This window comes from Triturus cristatus, chromosome 3_1 (genome assembly GCF_964204655.1).
Source record: "Triturus cristatus chromosome 3_1, aTriCri1.1, whole genome shotgun sequence".
In the NCBI taxonomy this organism is placed as follows: domain Eukaryota; kingdom Metazoa; phylum Chordata; class Amphibia; order Caudata; family Salamandridae; genus Triturus; species Triturus cristatus.
In genome coordinates, this window is record NC_140583.1 from 795,125,744 (window position 1) to 795,140,635 (window position 14,892).

Here is a 14,892-nt window from a genome sequence, read left to right on the forward strand (position 1 = left end):
GTTAAAAAAGAAATCCCAATAGCATGCTGCTCACACTCAGAGGTAAGTTACATTTAGTTTACGTTGGAATATTATTATTATGTGATCCATTTTGTAGTTTCTGCTAGACAGGCGCTCAGCGCTACCTAATCGTACTCATCATTGGCGTTCGGTTTGGCTGATTAATAAGGAAGCCATTGCATACTGTCCTCCTATCAACCATAAGAACACCAGTGAGTAGCGTTCTCTGTGTGACTTTCTTTATCTAACTCATACAGTTCCACGCTATTTCACAGCGATGTTTAGCATGCATCTTTGGATTGCAAAAAAAGGGAGGCTGAGTTGGTCCATCAAGGGGGTTGAGAAATAAGAATAGAATTAAAGATCATTCACTGTAATGCATTAGCTCCAAATGTAGTTTTTGTTAAGGAAATTTGGAATAGGGATTTTAGAATTAGTATGGGCAACCAAGACCATATATCTTTCATTTACCATAATTCCACCCCTGTTTTTCTAACATTGTCAGCTACTCCTTGACTCACTGTATTTGTCAAGCGAGGCAGAGGTATCCCACCCATCATTCATCACCCCCCCTCCCCTCCCATGGCATTTTGCCACCTATGACCAAAGTGCTGTATGGTTCAATTTGGGACTGCAGTGTTGGCCCTGCAATGCATGTCTGCTTCAGTTAATGCAGCATTTACAAAGTTTTCAATGCATTGCAAACAGAACTCACAAGATGTGTTTCCCTTTTCCGACTCAGTCACCTCTTAGTCCTTCACTCCTTTATTTTTTCTTAAGTTCTTCTGTCCCAGCCAACCAAAAAATTTGAAAAATCTATTCTTGGCATGTGCCACTTTTGATATTATAGCCATGTGAAGTGATTCCAAAATATATTTCATGGTTTCCTGTAACAGATTTATTTTATGCCTCTCCAGATTTTTCCCTTTCTACTTCCGTCGACTAGTACAGTGACTGAATAAACCAAAGATGACAAATCGATGTTCAATGTAGTGACCCTCTATTCTAGATCAAAAGCAGTAGAGTAAGTCAAGTTTCCTTTCCTTACTGCCCAGCAAATACATTTGTTGGAAATAATATGTGGTGGTGGCCGAGGTCTGTGAGTAAAGTGTGAGTAAGTGCATGATTTGATGTCAAGTTTGGCAAATGGGATACACTGTGACTAGCATGCCAAATACAATCTCTAGACCTCATTCCTTTCCCTGGGAAGACATGGCTTGGCAGTTCGGGCTGGACTGTTCCCATGAGGCACAGGGTCAGACTGATTTGCATATGGCCATGTCTGAACTGGGGTGGCACAGTGGGCTAAAGAACGGTGATGGATTTAACCCAGATCAGTTGACTGGGGGTGAGTGCTTGCAATGTTCAACACTCCGTCCATCATTTCCTTTGGTTTTTGCTCACTTGCAAGCACCAAAACAAACCTCAAGAACGCAAATGGAAATAAAAGTCCACTTTGCACCAGGGAAGCTGGAATTCCACAAACTCAATGAGCGAGCCTAATGAAATGAACAAGAAACGGAGAAAGCAAAAGAAATCCCTGACTTCACTGAAAAAGGGCTCAGGAAAAATGTTATGCTACAGTGGAATGGCAAAGGGTCATGGTCGTGTGTTTTTATACTGTGGTATTTTGGTTAAAACAATTAGTCAAAACACAACAGGTGTGTGATGCTAGCATCCATCCAAAAGCTACAGGAATACTACAATGTTGAATGTGACCCATGATCCAATTCCTCCATCGGCAAGCCACTGCTAGGACAACGCCAGGAGATCTGTGAAATCTAAAGAGGCTGGCGCAATCCTGCTACCATGAGGGCGACGGAGTAGTGTTAGCCAGTAGAGGAGTCCGCCGCGTTGACAGTAGTGAGCCGCTTATGCAACAGAAAACGCCCTGTCAACGCGGGCGGAGGAACATCCAGCCTACATCTAAAAATGGAGGGCGGAATTTGTCAGCTCAACAGAGTACTTGTAAATGCCTCCACGGAGGGATGACTGGAGTACCGTCAAGAGCTAAATCAGGCCCTAGACAGGAATGTCAATTATTGTGCGTCTATTTTTCAAAACAATGAGGCAAAAGTTACTTTGTTAGAGATCTGTAGACTAAATCTGATACAAATCTGGACATCATTGGTGTGCATATCGTACCTAAGGTTGTGTGAGGTTCCCCTTCATTAAAACAATGTTTATTAGTGTCTGTTTTATAATGAAATTAACAGTGTGTTATTGGTCCCGGGAATGGATGACTTTCCCAGTGTGGCAATTGTTGGCCATTCAGGCAGCATGCCTGCGCAGAGCAGTGGAGATGGCAAGAAAATGAACAAACACTTCCTGGGATCTGGTAGATCTTCAGCTCTAACAAATGGAACTCACTGATATCAGAGAGGGATGGGTTTGGTGGCTGTGGAGCCTAGTGGCCATTGGCTGATAACTTCACAAGAGAGCTCCAGTTTTGCCATCTCATGAAAAGATGTTGATTGGTTGCGATAGACCTCTTCTGCCTAGTGAAATTAATGGTGATGAACTCTATTAAGTGTTTACTCTGACACTTTTCCCGAGGAAATCCTAGCATACTACAGAACTTTGTACTACAATGAATATGATTCAAATTTATATGTACGAGGAGAAAAAGGCTTTTGGCTCACTACAGAAATTTGCCACTGTTGGACCTGGCCCTTTTTGCAGGGTTATCCCCAAACTGTTTGCCTTCTTCCTTCTATTTTTTGACCAGTTGTTGTTGGTTTTAGGGCTCTGGGCACTTTACCACTGCTGATCAGTGAAAAGTGCCTATGCTCGCTGTCTAAATTAAATTGGTAATTGGTTATCCATGATTGGCATATTTGAATCACTGGTAAGACCCTAGTAAAGGGCAAGGTGTGTGCCCAGGGCTGTAATTTAAATTCTTCAAGTGGGTCAGCAGCAATGATTGCGCCACCTACATGCATAGCCCTGCAAACATGTCTCAGGCCTGCCACTGTAGTGTCTGTGAGTGCAGTTTTAAACTGCCATGTCCACCTGGCAAGTGCACCCACTTGCCAGGCCCAAATCTTTCCTTTTACTACATGTAAGGCACCCTAAGATACTCCCATGGACAGGTTGTAGTGTATTTAGAAGGTAGGATGGTAGGACGTGTGTTGGTGTGTTTTACATGTGCTGATAGTGAAATACTGTCAATTTCATTTTTCACTATTGCAAGGACTATCTCTCCCATAGGTTTTCATTGGAGCTGCCTTGTAACCTCTTATGAGTGTAACTCCCAATTGGGAAGCGATAGAGATTTGGAGTTTGGGGTCCCTGAACTCACAATTTAAAAATACACCTTTTCGTGAAGTTATTTTTTAAATTGCGTGCATGAAAATGCCCATTTTAGAAAGTGGGCATTTTCTTGCTTTTCCATTCTTTGCCTCTACCTGCCTGAGGAATCCACATCTGAGGGAGGGTGACAGTTGAGTTGTTTGTGCATTCACTCTAGAAGGTCACACAAAGGGAGCTGAGGTGTGCCCAGCATATCCTGATGGCCCATCACCAGGCTGTTGGGTCTTCCTGAGCTAGAGTGGTGGGAAGAGTTGTCACTAACACGTGAATTGGGCTGTGCTTATCCTCACACAGCTGTCTCCACCTGCCTGTAGTGTGTCTGGAGCCAGGTCATGGGAAAGGCTTGTGCACCACAAAGGCTTTCCTTTGAAGTTTGCCTACTTCAAAGACAGAAACTGGTATAAGTACTGGAGCTTTGGCCCCATGACTTTAGAACACTTCTGGACTAAGAGGAAATTCTGCCAGGAAGAAGAGCTGGATGCTGTGGGAAGGGACTGCCACTCTGGTTGTTGCTTTGTTGTGCTGGCCGAATGCTAGCTGCTTCTGTCCTGGTAGTGAAAGGATTGGACTTTGCTTTCACATCCTGCTTTCCAAGGTTCTCCAAGGGCTTGTGTGTGCTCGTCTCTTGTTAAGAAGTTTCAGGCCCATCAAAGTCTTCATCTGCAGCCCCCGAACTCCTCTGGTGGGAGTTCCGAGCTGCCAAATGATGTATATTCCAGTTCTTGGCCTCAGAGGTGGTTTTGCTGAAGAGGACACCAGAAAATCCACGCATCGACCTCTAGTGCCTGTTTTTCCTGACGCAGCACCGCGTGCGACTGAAAAAACAATGCATCGCCGCAGTGTGGCTGAAGAATCAATGCAGCGCCTGCCGTGTGGTTGAGAGATCGCTGCAGCCCGAGTCCTGAGCACTGTGTCTCCAATGTCCGTGTCACCCACTCCGACTTTGATGCAAGGCCTGCTGTGTAGCTGAAGAAATCGATGCATCACCTGCTTCGCGGCTGGAAAATCGAAGCTGCCTCTGTTTCGGCACCTCCGAATCGACCCAGCGCATCTGGATTTACAACGCATTGCGCCTGTGGGCCAAGTTCTTTATCGACGTTGCACAGCAGTAAAGAACTGAAGCTGCATGTCTGTAGATTGACGCATCATCTCCCCTAGAAGTCAGGAATCAATGCATCAACCCCCCCTGAGAGCAAGGAATCAACACATCCCCTGAGCTGCAGTAAGGAATGGACGCATCACCTCCCCTGGCAGTAAGAAATCGACGCATCACCTTCCCTGAGAGTAAGGAACCAATGCATTGCTTTGCTTGTCTGGTACCTCATTTCCCAAGCGCCTGTTTTCATCTTCGATTTTGATGCATCCCAGGTAATTTGCGATAAAAGTGATGCATGCATAGTTTCCTACGGACTGAAATATTTTGAACATTTTGAAAGAGACATCTTTAATTGTGTATGTTGGAGTTTTGTAATTTTGGTCTTGTTTTATTCAGATAGATATTGTTTATTTTTCTAAGCTGGTGTGGTGTCCTTTTGTAGTGTTTTCTCTATGTTACTGTGTGTGTTGGAAACAAATGCTTTACACATTTTCTCTGAGATAAGCCTGACTGCTGGTACCAAGCTACCAGGGGTTATTTTAGCTGTGTAATCCCATCACCCAACTAGAATAAGGGTCCCTACTTGGACAGGGTGCACGTCACAACGAGAGACCCACATTTCTAACAGCCACCATCGTTACCAAGTAGGCTTTTGACTGCAGCGTTTTAATATGATGTATTTCCCATTCACTGTGATTCCAGAGTCCACTTGCTTATTCTAGTATTTCTCAATTTTCCTGCATCTTCTCAATGAAGATTTGAGTTGTGTGCAATGACTGGGAACATGGTCAATATGATTGTTACATTGCCATCATTCAGACCCTCCAGAATTTCGCGATTTCGCAATTTGCCACGAAATCGGCACTTTTGTAAACATGCAGCGATTTTCACAAAATTCCTCGCGAAATTAAAGGAATGCGTCTGAAATAGATTATTATCGTATGAAATACCACTTTTTGTGGTATTTCATACAATAATAATCTATGGTTAAGCAAATAGGCTTAGCCTGCCACCCCGTGGGAAGTGGTGAATAGAAGTTCCATTTCTTGGAGCAACAGACTCGTTTCTTTTCTGCAGCCAATGGCATCATCGGCGCAGGACTTTTACTAAATCCAGCGCTGCATTGTTGCCTTAGTGCCAACAGTACGCAGCGATGCATTGTGTGAATGTTTGCAAAACTGGGCTCGTATATTCTGTTCCAGATGCTATGGGTGTGCCTTGATAAACACGTTACACAAGCCACAATTCACTGGCCTTTCTGCTGTGGCACAAGGGTTTAGCATTTTGCTTGCACAGAGTCTTTTTTTGTGCGAGCCTGGTCGATAGCATTTTCCGTGTACAAAGTTTAGAAGAAATTGTGTTGCGCAATGTTCTCCTGGTGCACGCCAAAGTTTTGCAGTTTTGTGTCCTGGTTTCTCATAACCATTTAGAGACAGTTGTTTACATTTCCACTTCCTTCAAACTGTGGGTACCTGCTGTTATTCTCTTTACTTGAGTCGCAGGAAATTCTGGAAAAAGTAATAAGTACTTCATTTTTAAAACACATGTTGGAGTAACATTTGAAAACAAAAGATTGAAAAAGTAGACTTGAAATCAACAACTGCAAAAATATCTCTGATGGAGAAATGTATCCCTACAATATCAACTTGTATCTAAAACCTACCTGTCCCTAGTATGCGAACACTGAGTTTGAATGATAAATGCATTGTGTATCACAAAAGGTGGGAAGTAAGTTTTTTTATTTGGGGATATTAAAAGAGGTTGACATTTTTTGCGAGGTGATAGTCATGTAAGGTCAATGGTTTGCAAGTCTATATTTGTTAGTGTTTTTGTAATCTATGTTGTCACATGAGACCTACGTTTCTCCACACATAAAATAACAAGTGTAGAGTTAGTATGGCTCCTGGATTAGATTAAAACCCTCTGTGCGGAAGTCTGCTTCTTAAAAACTAATGCCAAGAGAAAAATCAGCTGTACTGTGTCTATTTGTTTGTGGATGCTCGCCCCCCCCCCCCCATTGGTTTATCTGTTTAAGCAAAATACATTGTAAAATTGGATTCATTTGTGCCATTGGCCACACTTAAAAAACAATGCTGTCCTCAAGGACAGCATGTAAAGTACTCAGCTAATCTTTGATCTATTTTTGGAAGCATGTGAATTTCAGGATCAAACCAAGGATTTTTAAAAATGTGGTTCTAATATCATAGGGTTGATGTTGAGGGGCAATTCTTTTTATAGGAGTGGTGTTGGGGGACCTTCACTCCCTAGAAATATTTCAAATAATTCGTAAATTAAGGTGCCTTTTTAAGCTATTACATCAATGAGAGGCATCCACTGTCTCCCTAATATAAATTCTATTCTATTAATGAACATACTGCACGTTCAGTTATTTTGCTTGTTGATTGGTGCATGATCATCTCCTCTGCTAGACCAAAACAGTACACTTTCCTTTCCAGTTTATAAAAAAGCCGTCCAAACCATTTCCTTTTCCGATACTGGTTACACCATTGCATGCTCCTTTTCATTTCTGAACAAAGCTCACACCTTTCTAAAACCCTCCCCAAACATGCCCCTGTATTTTATTTCTGGCTAGCTCCTTGATTTTAAGATTATACTTTGTGGTTCTCTGTGATTGTGTCAAACGTGGTTAGTACTCTATGGTTGTAGATATTGTCTCAATCTTCCTGAAACTGTGGGTTAATGTCTGTGCAAAAAAGGTTCAGTAGACTAGGACCACGAGGTTACAGTCATTTGGAAGGGGACAAAAGAGGATTACCTTGTAGTGAGGGCTGCAATTTATATACGTACATTGCTAAGTTAGCGTAACCGAGTTAGATGTTAGAAAGCCATCTTGCCACTTTTGCTGCTTTTGCACACGACACTGCAGTTACATGTTATTATTTGAGAAATGCTTGCTCGCCTTTTCTTCACATGAGAACTGTCTTTTGTTCACATCCCTAGCCGTGAGCTGCGACCTTGGTCTGAACATTGTGTAAAGAAACAGTATGGGTCGCTAGACGGTGCATGTTTTTGGGTTCAGGTTGATCGGCCCACTATTTAGCCATAACACGCACACAGCTGCAAATACCTGAGAGTTGAGCGCTTTTAATATTGCAGGCTGCTTGCTAGATTCAGGCATTCGGAAGAATAGCTTTCCCAGAAGCAGAGTATACCTGGTCCTGTGATGTGATTCCACTAAGCTGATCTTTACGGTATGGGGTTCCCCATTCAAGCCTAGAGACCTTCTATTAGTCTAATAATAATATTAGTTTACTAGCGAAAGGAAGGTGGCTGTATTCCACTGTCGTTTTATTATGATTTCTCCTTTCATTTTCTATGGTATTGTAACTATGCTGATTGTTTCGATTTTAATCATTTGTCTGCTTATGTTAGCCAAAGTACTGCATCTTAGGACACGAGGTTTATAAATAAACTCTTTAAACTTTACCGTGTCTCTGTTTACTCTTGTTGTGGACTGATATGAGAATAATAACGAACATGTATTTCTGATTCCCACCATTCCTGAGAATACACTAAGTCGCTTGTTCTGGGTTGTCTACACATTGGGACCGCCGAGATAAATACGGATAACGAATGGGACACTGATGCTGGTCGGATAGGGGTTCTGGGTTCTGAGGTGAGTTTTTGGTACACCACAATTCACTGAGGTCCTGGTTTCCTGTGCATAGTTCTGTGCATGAGCAGAATCCCTGCAACACACGTTACTACAAGAAGGAGTGTAAAAATAATCAGCAATTACAATCTAGAAAATATTAAGTGTTCATTAATAATGTCCAAAAAGAAAACTCTTCCAGTAGAATAAATTGTGATTCTTCGTCTTTTATTCGATTATTTCATCGATTATTTCATCATTTCAATAAAGTTGACCAATCGTTACAGAAAACAGCCGACTTTCGTCCCCACCCGGGACATCATCAGGGCTGTAAAGTAAATAACATAAAATCAAACATTCAGTAAATATGTACATAAAATTATTTTTTGAAATATATATTCAATATTCATAAACAATGGTACTGGTGTCCGGTACAACCTTAACATTTCATTCAAGTGTATCATACCACATCATGAATCCTGCCTATTGAATAATCTAATTATACCTATGTATATTGCTAAATTCATAAAACATGGCCAAAAAAACAATGCTATATATATATTTTTTACGGCAGCAGAGGAAGTTATCATATGTTCATTGAACTGTTCGTAGTCCCACCCAACCCTATATTATAACAGGAGCCAACTGCAACAACCTTGGGGACAGCACAGGTTTTTAAATCCCTTGCCAATCCCCCCAGATGTGACACCACCCAGACAGAAATGACACTTTCCATAAGGTGATGGGGCTAATTAGGAATGCCTTGATGACCTATGGGACTTGGGGGAATGCATACTCCCTGCGCTCTGGATCCACTTCAGCTCACTAACAGCACCCCTCTGCTCTCGCCATACATTCAAGAATACAGACAATGGCTTTCTACCCACACACCGGGAGCACAATTGTCAGTTTTTGTGTCAGAGCGGCAAAAAAGCTCCCTTGGCCTACAAAAAAAGTTACATAGTGTTCCCCTTAATGGGTTGCCAGGGTGCACTGTCTCCCAAAACCTTACGCAAGGGAGGTCATTGTATTTCAATTGCATTTATATAGCGCTTACTACCCCTGATGAGGCATCAAAGTGCTTTTTCGGCAAGTAGCACGCTACTCCAGAACACAAGAAGGATTAGTGTTGAATTAGTATAGTGAAATATGAAAGTATTTTGAGTCGTGGATAGGTTAGTCAGTTATTTGGATTCAGAAGGATAGCGGAGGTATAGAAGGGGGAAAAAGGTTTGCATTTATATAGCGCTTGTTACCCCTGCAGGGGTGCATACATGGGCACTAGAACATCCCAGAGAGAAATACAGTTCTCTCCCACGAGGTTAGGACTGTAGCTGTGCTTCCGTAGAGCTGCAGACACTTTAAACATACCACATACCTATTTCAAAGTGGAATACTCTGCTGAAACAGTTTCCATTGATTTCAGGCAGAAAATGAATGATTATTTGTAAAATAAAGTGCCGCAAAAATGCCGCTAAATTTCCATATTTGTGCCGCTAAATTTGCTAAACCATGCCGCAATATCCTTGGGGGTCTGATTATTGGGTTTTTTCTTGGAACACCGTGCTGCATGGGAGAGCACCCTACTCTCATGGAGCAAAACTAGCTTCGACCTCATGTTGGAATCTAGTAACCTGGGTGATCTTGGTCACCGTTGCTCTTCTGTCATGAACATTCTAATCAACAGTTGCTCTTTTTATCTAAAACCTTTTCTTCATGTAATAGCTGGCAAAATCTTTCCACTTCTGCTAGATGCTACAATCGATGATGGTACCATTTGCTTTCAAAAACTCTCTGGTCGCGTCTAGAGTCATTTGCCTCTATTAACAGGGACACTTTCAAAGAGGCACTTTGAGATGAATAGCATTCACCTCGCTGTGTCATATGTACTACCACATCACAAACTCCATTAAAGCAGGAGGGCCCTGGGTCTCATATTTTACTGAGGGGGTGTACCAAAGAAAAATCTGGGTTACAATTGTATGTAACAAGGATACTTGCAATGCAAAATGGCACCATACTGTAGCTGATCCCCAGGTTATCCAAAGTTAGTGCTCCTTGAAATTTAAATTTATGAGGCAGAGAATTGTTAAAGGTTTTGGACATCGCACTCCGCCTGCAGGTGTAATAAGAAAATAAGCTTTTCCAGTGGAAATTGTGTAGCTCAATTATTTTGTGTGGAATGGAGTTTGAGAAAGTGATTCACCCATTTTTGTGCCTTAATAAATATATATGTTTACTATGAAAAAGCTAATGGTCATGTGCTGTTGAATTATATACAGCATGCTTATATCAGCTTGAAGACCACCAAAATATTAGTATCTCTGCACCTTTACTCATATTATAGACAACCCAGGAGTCAGAGGTAAGGAAGAGATTTCTCCAGTGGCACTGAGGTGGAGCGTAGCCCAGCATTGAATCTGGTGATTCAGCCAGACACTGTAAGCACTGTGAACCAAATTTAGTTTGAGTCTAGATGCACTTATTGTGTTCCGCTTACTTGCTTGCCTAGCATATATTGTCTTGTATATGTCCGAAAAGTGTTAAAGTGCACAAAGGGTGTTTTATGAGTAGGAGACAACAGGATAATGGGCTGGTTGGTTGGATAGGAATGGGAGGAGTATTGAGACAGTGATTATGTGTCTCTAAAATCCATGGTTTAGAGCACTTGAATTAGGGTGATGTGGGGAAGATAGGCAGGAGTGTCGGAACCCAAAGCATAGGCCCTTGAAGGATTAATGTTTGAAAGAAAGAGGCCCTCCGAGTTTTTTGCCCCAGACCCTTCACTGACCTCTCAGGCACATAACCGGAGGTCAGCCTAACAGAATGGGATCTATGGGCATAAATGTACAATACATTTCTTTCTATCCCCTCTCCCCGAGATCTGTTAAAAAACATAACCGAGGGAACCCCTAACCTGCTCTGTTTCCGCTGCACCCTCCTCTATGGGATGAGCTGCAGGCAGAGGGCTGGCAAACGCCTTTTCCTTTTTTCTGTGTGTGCATGAACAACAAGAAACAGGAATGAAGGCAAAAAAAATCTAAACATAGTGAGCCCCCACCAAAAGAGACTCCTGTCCTCATTTTGTATCACCAGTATGGCAAAGGCACGAGAATGGGAAGTAGTACTTTCCTGATCATGCTACCTTTGTTATACGGTTCCTATGAAATTAAGTAGGACTGCATATCTAGACAACATGAACTTGTTCAGAGAGTCAGTGGGGTAGAAAGGAGCCACATCCGCAGACATCACATCTACAGTGGCCTGAGAGGCAAGTTTCAAGGAACAAACATGATCATATCCACTCCGTTCAAGAGATGCTGAAAGCGTGGCATCCAATAGTGTAATCTCAGTTGGAGAGCCAGAAATCACAAATCCAGGAGCCAAAGCTTCCATATCAACCGGTAATACTGGCTCATAGTAGGCATCCTGCAGCAATGGCACTCTCATAGGACAGCACTGAATGTGCGCCCTAAGTGGACGCACCCTTGTAGATCCGAATCCGTAGATTGAACCAATTTCATTTCAAGATACAGGTCCAGTGCACACTGGAAAGTACAAAAAAAACAAGAGAACATTCATTGATGTCAAAAGGTGTATCTGCCAGTTGCTGCTGGCATGACTGGCAGGTGGGGTGTCTTGCGCTGGGGCGGGGGGTGTTTAATTAAAAAAAAACGTTCCTTCTTGGGTCCCGTGCCGTCTCAGCTACTGGCCGGGTCCTGCGTTTTCTGCTCTCCTGCCTCTGGCAGGAACAGGAAGCAGGCAGCCTCCCTCTTCTTCCCTAAGGCAATCACAATGCTGCAATGGCAGCGTTGTGATTGGTGGAGATGTCTCTGGTGGGTGGATTGCGGTGGAACTTTTAATTTGCTGACAAATTTCACAACTAAGTACATGTTGTTTGATGTGCTTGTACAGAACATGTCACCAATAGTGTTTCTGTAGTAAGGAAACCATAGCAGCCACATCTGCATTGGCAGACGCTAATCCTTCGTGAGCAGCTATGATTAATTGTAGCGTCATGTCCTGGTTGGGTATCATTCAGTCACCTACCCCGGGATAGCGAACAAAAGGTATGTTTTGAACACTCAATAGATATGAATATTTTGCTGGATATTTGTTAGGTAATGCAGTGCCACTGCATGAAGCGGTGACAGCAACCATGATGTCATCATCCACCCTTGTGTGAATGAGTAAATGCAGCTACAACAGCAGTGTGAACTGGCGTTTTGGTGGCATTATCAGCCAGTGAATTCCTTGCAGCATGTATTCCAACACGCTGATGACTGTATGAATTACATGCGCCGATGGCAAGCAATCTTTAAGATATGCCACTTTTCCCCAAAGCAGTTTTTTGCTTGCTAGTGTTTCCTTTAGAATCTCTGAATCCATTCAAGTGCCAATAATGTACGTTTTCATTAAAAGACGGGTCACAATAATACAAATCACACACTATGTGGGAGGAATTCTAGACGAGTATTCTCTAGTGCCAGAATAAACGCTTTCAATTGAGGCAGCTGGGTGGTACAATCCCCTAAGGATCGTGTAAAGGTTTTTTGTTGATAAAACTCTCCATTTTTGATGACACTGCGTACTGCTGCACATGCGGCTAAGTATCCTTGTATAGTGCCAATTGCAGGCTGAGCTGAACCATCAGTATATTTTATGTAATCATACTAATCAAGAGGCAAGACGTCACTGGGCACAGAGTATTCTTGTTCATCCTGGAGAAATATTTGTGTTTGCAAAGTAGGGCCAAAAACATAGTCAAAATCAGTAGCTGCTAAGGCGGTGACCCATTGCATCCATCTTGGATGTAAGTCTTTTGCGTTAGGACCTCTTGCCTTGGTGACAGCTTCTAAGGGTGAAATTGGAATAACCACAACTATGCGTTTATCCTGAGCCAAAGGTCTTTCCTTTATAACAGCTGTCTGAACTGCAGTCAGTATTTTTTCTGTTGATGCAAAATGCATTTCAGCATTCGAGTATAAAAGCAATTTATAAGCAATCTGTACAGTATCACTCTAATTAAAGTTGACATATGAATAGCCAGTGGATATCGCAATTATGCAGATCACCAAGTTAGTTGTGTTGACACAAGTGTGTCAGTTTACAGGGTTCTGAGAATCCATGTGTGTTCTGATGTCCAATGTTTACAGGAGTAATCAGGACAAATTAGCGCGTACAATGGTTTAACCCGTTGTGCGTAGTGTGGTATGTATGTTCTACCAAAGTTGAGAAAACCTAAACGTGATTGTAGCATTTTTATTGTGTTTGTGCAAGAGAGCACATTTCTCTAAAATATGGTGCAAGGCTTTTTTCTTCATTTGATAACTTGTATCCAAAAAATTGGACAATGAGAAAATAAATTTTTGTTTTTGGGAAATTGAATTTGTAGCCATTCAGCAAATCCCAAAACTATGCAATCTACTCTGTCTAAGCGTGTGCATAAGTCATCATCCGTAAGGTATATATCAACGTAGGGCAATGCTTCTGAGTCAATTTCATGTAGAATTGACGTTACTTGAGCAGCAAACAGACCTGGGCTGTTTTTATACCCCTGAGGAAGTTGGCAAAAGTTTCTTTAGACTCCTAAAGCACTTAACACCCTTAAGTCTCTACTTTCAGGTGCGATATTTTGGCAGAAAGAGCCATTGGAAATGTCCAATGTGGTTTTGTATTTTTTGTGAACTATATTGTTCATTAGAGCTGCTCTATGTGAAGTTTGAATTGCAAAAGTGTGTGTATGACTGTTTAAATTTCTGTGGTCTAAGACTATGGAATGATCCAATTTAGCTTCTGGAAATAAAGGACGCACCCTTGTAGATCCGAATCCGTAGATTGAACCAATTTCATTTCAAGATACAGGTCCAGTGCACACTGGAAAGTACAAAAAAAACAAGAGAACATTCATTGATGTCAAAAGGTGTATCTGCCAGTTGCTGTTGGCATGACTGGCAGGTGGGGTGTCTTGCGCTGGGGCGGGGGGTGTTTAATTAAAAAAAAACGTTCCTTCTTGGGTCCCGTGCCGTCTCAGCTACTGGCCGGGTCCTGCGTTTTCTGCTCTCCTGCCTCTGGCAGGAACAGGAAGCAGGCAGCCTCCCTCTTCTTCCCTAAGGCAATCACAATGCTGCAATGGCAGCGTTGTGATTGGTGGAGATGTCTCTGGTGGGTGGATTGCGGTGGAACTTTTAATTTGCTGACAAATTTCACAACTAAGTACATGTTGTTTGATGTGCTTGTACAGAACATGTCACCAATAGTGTTTCTGTAGTAAGGAAACCATAGCAGCCACATCTGCATTGGCAGACGCTAATCCTTCGTGAGCAGCTATGATTAATTGTAGCGTCATGTCCTGGTTGGGTATCATTCAGTCACCTACCCCGGGATAGCGAACAAAAGGTATGTTTTGAACACTCAATAGATATGAATATTTTGCTGGATATTTGTTAGGTAATGCAGTGCCACTGCATGAAGCGGTGACAGCAACCATGATGTCATCATCCACCCTTGTGTGAATGAGTAAATGCAGCTACAACAGCAGTGTGCACTGGCGTTTTGGTGGCATTATCAGCCAGTGAATTCCTTGCAGCATGTATTCCAACACGCTGATGACTGTATGAATTACATGCGCCGATGGCAAGCAATCTTTAAGATATGCCACTTTTCCCCAAAGCAGTTTTTTGCTTGCTAGTGTTTCCTTTAGAATCTCTGAATCCATTCAAGTGCCAATAATGTACGTTTTCATTAAAAGACGGGTCACAATAATACAAATCACACACTATGTGGGAGGAATTCTAGACGAGTATTCTCTAGTGCCAGAATAAACGCTTTCAATTGAGGCAGCTGGGTGGTACAATCCCCTAAGGATCGT

General features: G+C 42.3%; 1 long non-coding RNA gene across 1 annotated transcript in view; it reads right to left on the reverse strand.

Annotated features, from left to right (window-relative positions):
• Positions 1–8,247: 8,247 nt before the first annotated feature.
• The window catches only part of LOC146861053 (uncharacterized), a 44,414-nt gene continuing 37,769 nt past the window's right edge, over positions 8,248–14,892 (reverse strand). Inside the window, exon 4 of the long non-coding RNA XR_014979229.1 lies at positions 8,248–8,349. This is a non-coding gene — a long non-coding RNA (uncharacterized LOC146861053). The remainder of the gene's footprint in view (positions 8,350–14,892) is intronic.